Genomic DNA, 7,936 nt, shown 5'->3' with positions numbered 1-7,936 from the left:
TACTAGTCCAAAAGATGCTATTGGGCAATTATATTTAACTCATAATGGTTTGCATTTTACTACTCCAAAAGGTAGTATTACAATGATACAACACCACCCAACCATCTCTACTAGTCCAAAAGGTAGTATTACACAATGATATGGAATTAACCATAGTTTAAGATAACAATTATTGTAACAGATAGCTTTCAAAGGCCTTATACCACTTTATATTAAGATTTTTTTTCTTTTCTATAGTGCATTGGAGTTTCTGTTTGAAAAATTTCATTTTGGTCGCCCGCTTCTAAATCTCTTAACATTCTGTATTTTCCAAAAACACCCCCACATCTATAATTATTTAACTCTCCCTCTGTCTCTATTCCTTTCTCTTCTCTGCATCCTTCCTCTTCTTGTCTCCCACCTCACAACCAAACCCAAGGGACCCCCTCTCACAATCTTTTTATTTTTCTTTTTCGCTTTGGCTCCTGTCATCCTACAATACATAAGCCTTAATCATAATCTAAGGTTGATTTAAAGTCACCATCGGTTCTTTATAACTTAAAAACCAGAAAATCCAAAGAAATAAAAGTAGATAAGATAGTTCTACAAAATCCTAGCTTGGTTGAGGCTTAAGAGTATTATTAGAGAATGCTTAAGAAATAAAGCATCCTCTTTAGTCCTAGGTACAAGCATCTAGTCTTGTACTTCCTTATGTAAAAGGATCAATGGTACATATATCATGCACCTATTGGATAGACACATCATGGATGAGATATTGAAATAATGAATTCTAGTTTCCTACACCTTAAGATACTATCAATGAGAGATTTGATGATGGAGGAGACTATGGGATAAGATAAGGGGTCCTAGATCCTATCCATCCATCTAGATACCCAAAAGATCAAACAATGATCTACAAACTACTAAGCAAGCATCCAACAACTAAGCTAAGATAAGCAAAGGAATCAAAGTGCAAGCCAATTTTCACCAAAGAATAAGAAATTTTATTGGCCAACATCAAATTACACAAATAATATTATTATTAAATGAATATATACAAAAAAAATATAAATGAGAGGGAGAAAGAAGTTCCTCTTGAAGAATTTAATCTAAACACTTTCTTATTTTAGACCTTCTTGGATCTCTAATGAGGATGTCCTTAGGTTGGGGGGATTTAGATCCAAGAACATTAAGATAGGAGAAGAGAGAAAGCTAAAGCTAAAGGAACCTAAGCTAAAGCAAAAGGAAGAGAAAAAAAATCAAAGAACTAAAGGCCTAAAAAAGTTGGTGGAGTTTGATTTTTGAATTAAAGAAAGATTAAGATGACACTAAGTAGAATCTAATCATTGACTTAAGAAGAGCTATAGATCAAAACTTGATTCAATGATAGCATACTATCTCATTGATATGATGGCTTAAAGTCCTTCTCTTCTTCCAACTTTAGAAGAAAAAGTAGTTAGTGTTCAAATTTATCATTTCTATCTAATATTCTCACCCCTTTTCTATTTTTTAGTATATTTAGATGGAATTTTAGGTAATTTGACTGATTTTTGTTAGTAGGGTAAAGATATGTCAAAAGATGTAAAATTTTAACTAGGACACATAGGTTATGAGGGAAGGTCATAGTTTAAATGAGGGCTCAATCTAAGCTTATTTAACATACTTTTAAAAATCAGCAAATTTAAACTCATAAGTAAATTGACTAGGGTCCAACCAACTTATACATATAGAATTTGATCAAATTAGGCATAGAGAAATCTAAGTGGATCCTAAAATTATTAATTGAGATTGAGGTGAAGTGAAATTAGTAAGTAACTAGGAGAGAATTGAAATGAGTTGGTAAATCAGGCTAGATTAGGTGAATTTGTGCTAGCCTATTCAGGTTAATTTGGAAAAATTAACCAGGTAGTTGTTTAGGTAAACTAAGACTTGGTCAATGAAGGAGTAGAGTCAAATAAAATGGAGAGTAAATTAGATATCAAATGACTTGAGATTGGTAGAATTAGATTGAGATAAACAAACTAGGGTCTGAAAGTGGTAAATGGGTCAACTGATGCAACTGGGTATAATTGGGTTTAATTAAATATGCAATTGATCAATTTAGAGTAGTGGGACTTGAAAAATTTAGAATTAATCAAAGCAAAGGAAAAGGGTTGGTAAGATAAAGTTTCATCCAAACTAAGGAGCTTTTAATTTATAAACATGATCACTTATTAAATTTATGCCATAAAGCTTAGAAAAGGATACTTGTGGTGTCTACACAATCACTTGGCTTTCATCCCAAGAATTAATCCATATCTCTCCTCTTTCCATCAATCTCTAGCTAAAAATAGTTTCTTCGGACCTCTATAGCCTTATCCTCGTAACAAAGACTCTAAATTGAGAAAAAAAAATTAAAATGAAGTAGAATGGTCTAGCTGTATAGATAATGTAGAGCAAATATCTCTTTTTACAAATAAAAATTTTAAGATCTAAGAAGATAAAAATAGCACTATTGTCCTAATAACTTTCTTTAAGAAGTTAATTTCAGTAACTAACTACCCAAATATGGCCTCTTATATGAGCAACAAGTGGCTACTCTTAATCACTCCAAATGACATCATTGAATAATTTAATAAATCTTGGTTGATGCATCATTTATATATGTTATTGTAGTTATCCACAATAATTAACTATTGAGTGATAGCTTTGTTTTGTCCCTCCAATTACACCTCTATTCTAGTTACAGACCTAATTGCTTTATTAATTGTCTATATAGATTGAGCAAAGATCCTATCATGAATTACAAGCTTCAATTCACCAAAAATATCTGGCAACTTGCTGTGACCCAATCTAAAAAATTAATATGTGAAGCCAAATACAAAGAGTCCTCCTAAATAGGCTCACACTGGTCCCATTGCTTGCAATTATGATATGGTTGAAATGATAGTTAATCATAGTTAGCACATAAAATTTATGCTTTTAATAAACTTTTCATCCATTACCATGTCAGTGTAAGGGCTTTAGATTATTTTCTTCCCTCCAATTATAGTTTTTGCACTAGGCTTTATATTCTTTCATTGCTTACCCCATATATTTTTTTAAAACATCAGCCCCTTATATGGTGATAAAAGAAACATTTGTTCATATCTTTGCTTGGAACTCCTACAAAACTTTAAATAACCTATTTGACTTGTTCCAATTAAAGACATTATATTAAACCAACTAAGACTAAAATCTAGATAAGTTATGCTTGAAAATTTTGCAGGCCATGCATACCTAATATATCATATCTTGACTAATATCAAGATAAGCTATGTTTGAACTTGCAGGTGGTGCATCCTACATTAGGCTTGGGGTGGTCCGGTTAGGGGCTAACAGGAGTCTACAGAGAATGAGAAGGAGATAGAGATGGAGTGCCAAGGTTGGAGATAGCGTTGAGGTGGATAATATCTATCCCCCAATAATTCAGAATAATCACAACATCTAATTTCTATATATTTTTTTTGTTTCCTATCAATGATAAAAGGAAAAATAGATTAAAACTAGAAAAAAAGAGGGAAGGGGGTTGATGCTTATGTCCTCTCCGACGAGGCTGTGTTCTCTTGAGAAGCAAGGCTGTAGATCATAGGAAGTATGCAGTTGTATTACTGGTCTCTAAGACTTCAAAAATTAAATTGTCTGTGGATCACCTATTGTTATTAGTGCTATGACTATATAAATTAAGCTAATTAGTTAACTAAGAAATTTCCAGAAGTAAGGATACTATGAGAAAGTTACAAAAGTCATGTGGGATATTTAATTAAGTTTAGTAGAAGTTGTATATGTGATAAAAAATTTGCTTTTAAATGGCAAATCTAACCGGTCTACATTGACTAGCTTAACTTCCTCTTGTTAAGTGCTTTGCTGATAGAGTATGTGGGGGATCACCTGGCTTTTGTTATACTGATATTGGGTGTTGTATATTACTTTCACCCTCTTGTTGTTTAGAGCATTGTATTACATGATTATTAGCAGGTAGTTAGTTACTGATTTAAGTTAATAACTGTGACCATTTCTACAGGATAGCAGGATAGGAACTTTCGCTCCTATTTTTATTAGCAAAATTAATGCTGCAGAAGATTATTGGTTTATTTTCTCAGCTTTCTCATTTTGCAATTCTTGCACAAAAAAAGTTATGTTAATTTGTGGGTTTATCTTGTTAATTTCCTAAATAACTTGCAAATATTTTTTAAATCTACTTTAGTTTTAGATTGTAATGGGTTTTCTCAAATAATGCCAAGCGGACATGGCCTAATTGAGATGGATTTTTCTAAGGGTTGATCATGGATTGATGTTACTGGAGGTAAACTGCTGGAATAGTATATATTTGAGCAGGGCAGGATTTGGCTAATATACTTGTGGTTTTTTTTGGTTATCTTTTTTCTTCGTATGATCAGATTATTTTTTTGGTTCCTTTTTCTTTTGAGGGATGGAATTTGAATTTGATTCTTTATAAATGAAAAACAAATACATGCTGCACTAATTTTAGTTTCATTTGAATGGTATGGATTTTCTTTATTATATAGAAAGTCAAGTGATGTTCAATTAACTGAATGGATATTTCTTCTTTTAATTAATTCAATTTTGCTCTTCATATATTGACAGAGCAATTCATACATAAAAACTGCTTACAACAATATGCTCAAAGGTCATCCATACCTTTGCTAATATATCAAATTGTTAATGAAGGGCATCCACATGCATCACAATTCAGATCTACTATTCTGATAGATGGAGTGACATTCATGTCATCTCGAACATTTTCTCGTCGAAAAGAAGCAGAGCAAGATGTGGCAAGACTGGCTCTTGAAGGCATATATAGGAAGATAAAGGATGAAGGAATTTTCCTAATTCATGCAGTATGTTGCATCTATCTAATCATTGTTTCATTTAAATTTGTCATTGCAACATTTTTACACTTCCAAATGTTGTGTAGTGTCTGTATGTCCATACTCCAACAATTGATACCATAGTCTTGCAATTTGAGTTATTTGTTTCTTAATTTGTTTTGATACTTGTACAGAAAACAAGAGAGCTAACACAAAAAAAACTGCTGCGATATTATATTGAGATATCTAAGCCTACTTTTTATTCGTTAATTATATTGTCTTCCACTAAGAAGATTAAGAAATTTTTTGTTTTTTCTTTATTATTGTTTTGCTAAGTCGTGCATTTGTTTGTGAATTCAGAATATTGCTCATAAAGCAAAATAAGGGTTAGGTAGGCATATATGTTCCATGTTGGTAAATTTAAGATTACCCAACAGAAAGTATGAAAATCATAACCACAATGCTTTATAGGATATTTGCAGATCAATTAATCATTGAAAAAAAATAATGCAATGGATGTCATATATGAAAATATCTTATATATCGAGAGATTTAAGGCTGCCTTTTATTCTTTAATTATATAGTCATACACTAAGAAGATTAAGACATTTGTTGTTCCTTCTTTTTGATTGTTTTGCTAAGTCATGTGTTTGTTTGTGAACTCAGTATTAAGGTTTAGCTGAATTTAAGATTATCCAACAAAAAGCATCAAGATCATGGAATACAAATCATAACCACAATGCTTTATAGGATATTTTCATGTCAGTTGATCATTTGAAAAAATGATGCAGTAGATATCATATGTTTTGTTTGTTAGTCTCAAGTGTTGTCTAAAGTTTCAGATCAATTGTTCATGTAACAAAGGGCAAAGAATGCTGTATCATTTGTCTGCGTTTGAAATATATTACTAAGTAATCGGACTCCATGACTTTCACTTCATGTTACTTGTTGGGTGCAACCATTACATAATAATGTGTGCACATGTATGCATTCACAAGTTCACTTGTGGAAGTGAGATAAGCTATGATATCTTATCTCCAGCTCTGCGTTACTTAAAAATAAGAGCATTGCAAGTTAATTTCTCAGTAAAGCAATATAACTTTTTATCATTTGGAAGGGTGAGATAAGCCACTCTACCCACTTTGTTTTCATACTAAAAACTAATTGATATATCTCTAGAACTGCTTGAAATTAGCCCCTAACACTGTAAACTTTTACTTTGGAGCTTCATATTCTTTTGTTCAGTTATAACCGAATGCAATTATTTCTACTTTTGTTAATGTGAAGTCCACCACTATTTTGAGGTGTCTTTCTCTATTGTAATCAATATTGTCATTAATCATGATGAATGCTTTACCCATAATTTTTTTTGAGCATCACAATATTGTAACAACCCAGGACTTCATCGAAAATGGCTAGCCGAAGGTATTATTTAAGTTCTTTGATCCTATATAAGTATCAAAAATCTATCCAGCGAATAACTGATGTGAGACTAAACACACACCCGCACGGGTCCTCACATACTTCTTCCATTCAAGTTTTGATGTTCTTGTCAGGCTAGGGGTTCAAATCTAATAGAATAATAGACTGAAATCAGAATATAGAAAGAGAAATCAGCATATTGGAAGAGACATAAGAATGGAACCAATTGACGATAAAAGTGATAAGAAATTGATTTGGATGGTATGGATTTTGTGTCAAAGATTTGGAGGCATTTCCATGAGGAGATTTTTTCATCATAAAAAAAAGCCTCTCTTAGTGAGTTCATTTTAGGCCCCCAAATGCATTGGGCCGCCCCTGGGTAGATACAAACATTTAGTATATATTATATATGAAAATAAGACTTGGAATGTTAATGGTCATCCATCTTCCATTCTCCTGCTGCTACATTTCTTGTTACCTTTTATTGCTAAAAGAATGGACTTGTCAACTCCCCCTTACAATAGTTCTATTCCTAATATCAAACAGATAATGAATAAGTAGAAAAGAAAGAGTTTTTTAGTTCTAAAACTATTTGTTAGAGTCATCAATATCCTAAGTTTAAAGGGCAATGTTGATGTTGTGGCCTTACTTTTTTAATTCCTACATGCTTTTAATTCATTGCTTAAAAGGATACATAATCTTGCCATATCTATTTTAACCTATTTTAAAGGGATTCACAACGGTCTCTAATGCTTTTCTTCTATCACATTAACTCTATTAAATATGAAAATCAATTAGATAGAAAACATATTCTCATTCCTAGTGCTAGTGTCCCCAATGAAGCATGATTTAAATGAAGATAAGATTTACTGACTGTTTACGCCATATTTAGACCGATGGTTGTGATCTCAAGATCGATAGACTAAGAAAAACGTAGGTTGAAATATACAAAATGCAAGCTAAATGAATGGGGCGGAGACCCAAGGGAGCGAAAGTTACTATTACCCATGCGCGTGAAGAGTGGGTTAGTTATACACATCTTACCACTATCTAGAGTATGAAAGAAGTGGAATAGTTGTACCTATCTTATGACTACCTAGAATATGGGAGGAGCGAGGCAGTTGCTGACTTTTATGAATTTTGTCATTTGATTTCGTCTCCCTTCTCCAAGAAGAGGTTTATATGGAGAATTTCATAAATTAAAGGTGCTAATAGAAAATAGGATCATAGTATGTCAGTCGTATTTGGCCATGTAGAAGATGTGGCTATGATGGCAAGATTAGTTTAGACTTATTTGGAAGAGATTAGAGAAAACTTCCACAAAGACAGAGACTCTCCTAACAAGTAAAGGTTAGTAGGGGAAAATGAATGCATTGATAGAATTTACATTAGGGACACATTCGGTTCGTGACCAGAATAGAAATTGAAATAAATCGAAATAAGAATCGGAATAGCCATACTCTTTGACACATTTGGTTTATGACAGAAATTTGAATCAAATTTGAAAACCTAAAGAAAGTATAGATTGGATTTATGAGGATTGGGGCATTTCTATTTTTCTTAAAATTGGAACGAGAATGGGAGCCATTTATTTCTATTCATCCTCCAACTAGATATATCCTAGATTTTCCGAAAAACAAGTCACAAAGTTAGTGTAGTTTATGTTTATGAGTGCACTGTATTGG

Source organism: Phoenix dactylifera, chromosome 14 (genome assembly GCF_009389715.1).
Source record: "Phoenix dactylifera cultivar Barhee BC4 chromosome 14, palm_55x_up_171113_PBpolish2nd_filt_p, whole genome shotgun sequence".
Classification (NCBI taxonomy): domain Eukaryota; kingdom Viridiplantae; phylum Streptophyta; class Magnoliopsida; order Arecales; family Arecaceae; genus Phoenix; species Phoenix dactylifera.
The sequence above is the reverse complement of the archived record's forward strand: the minus strand, read 5'-3'. Positions refer to the sequence as shown.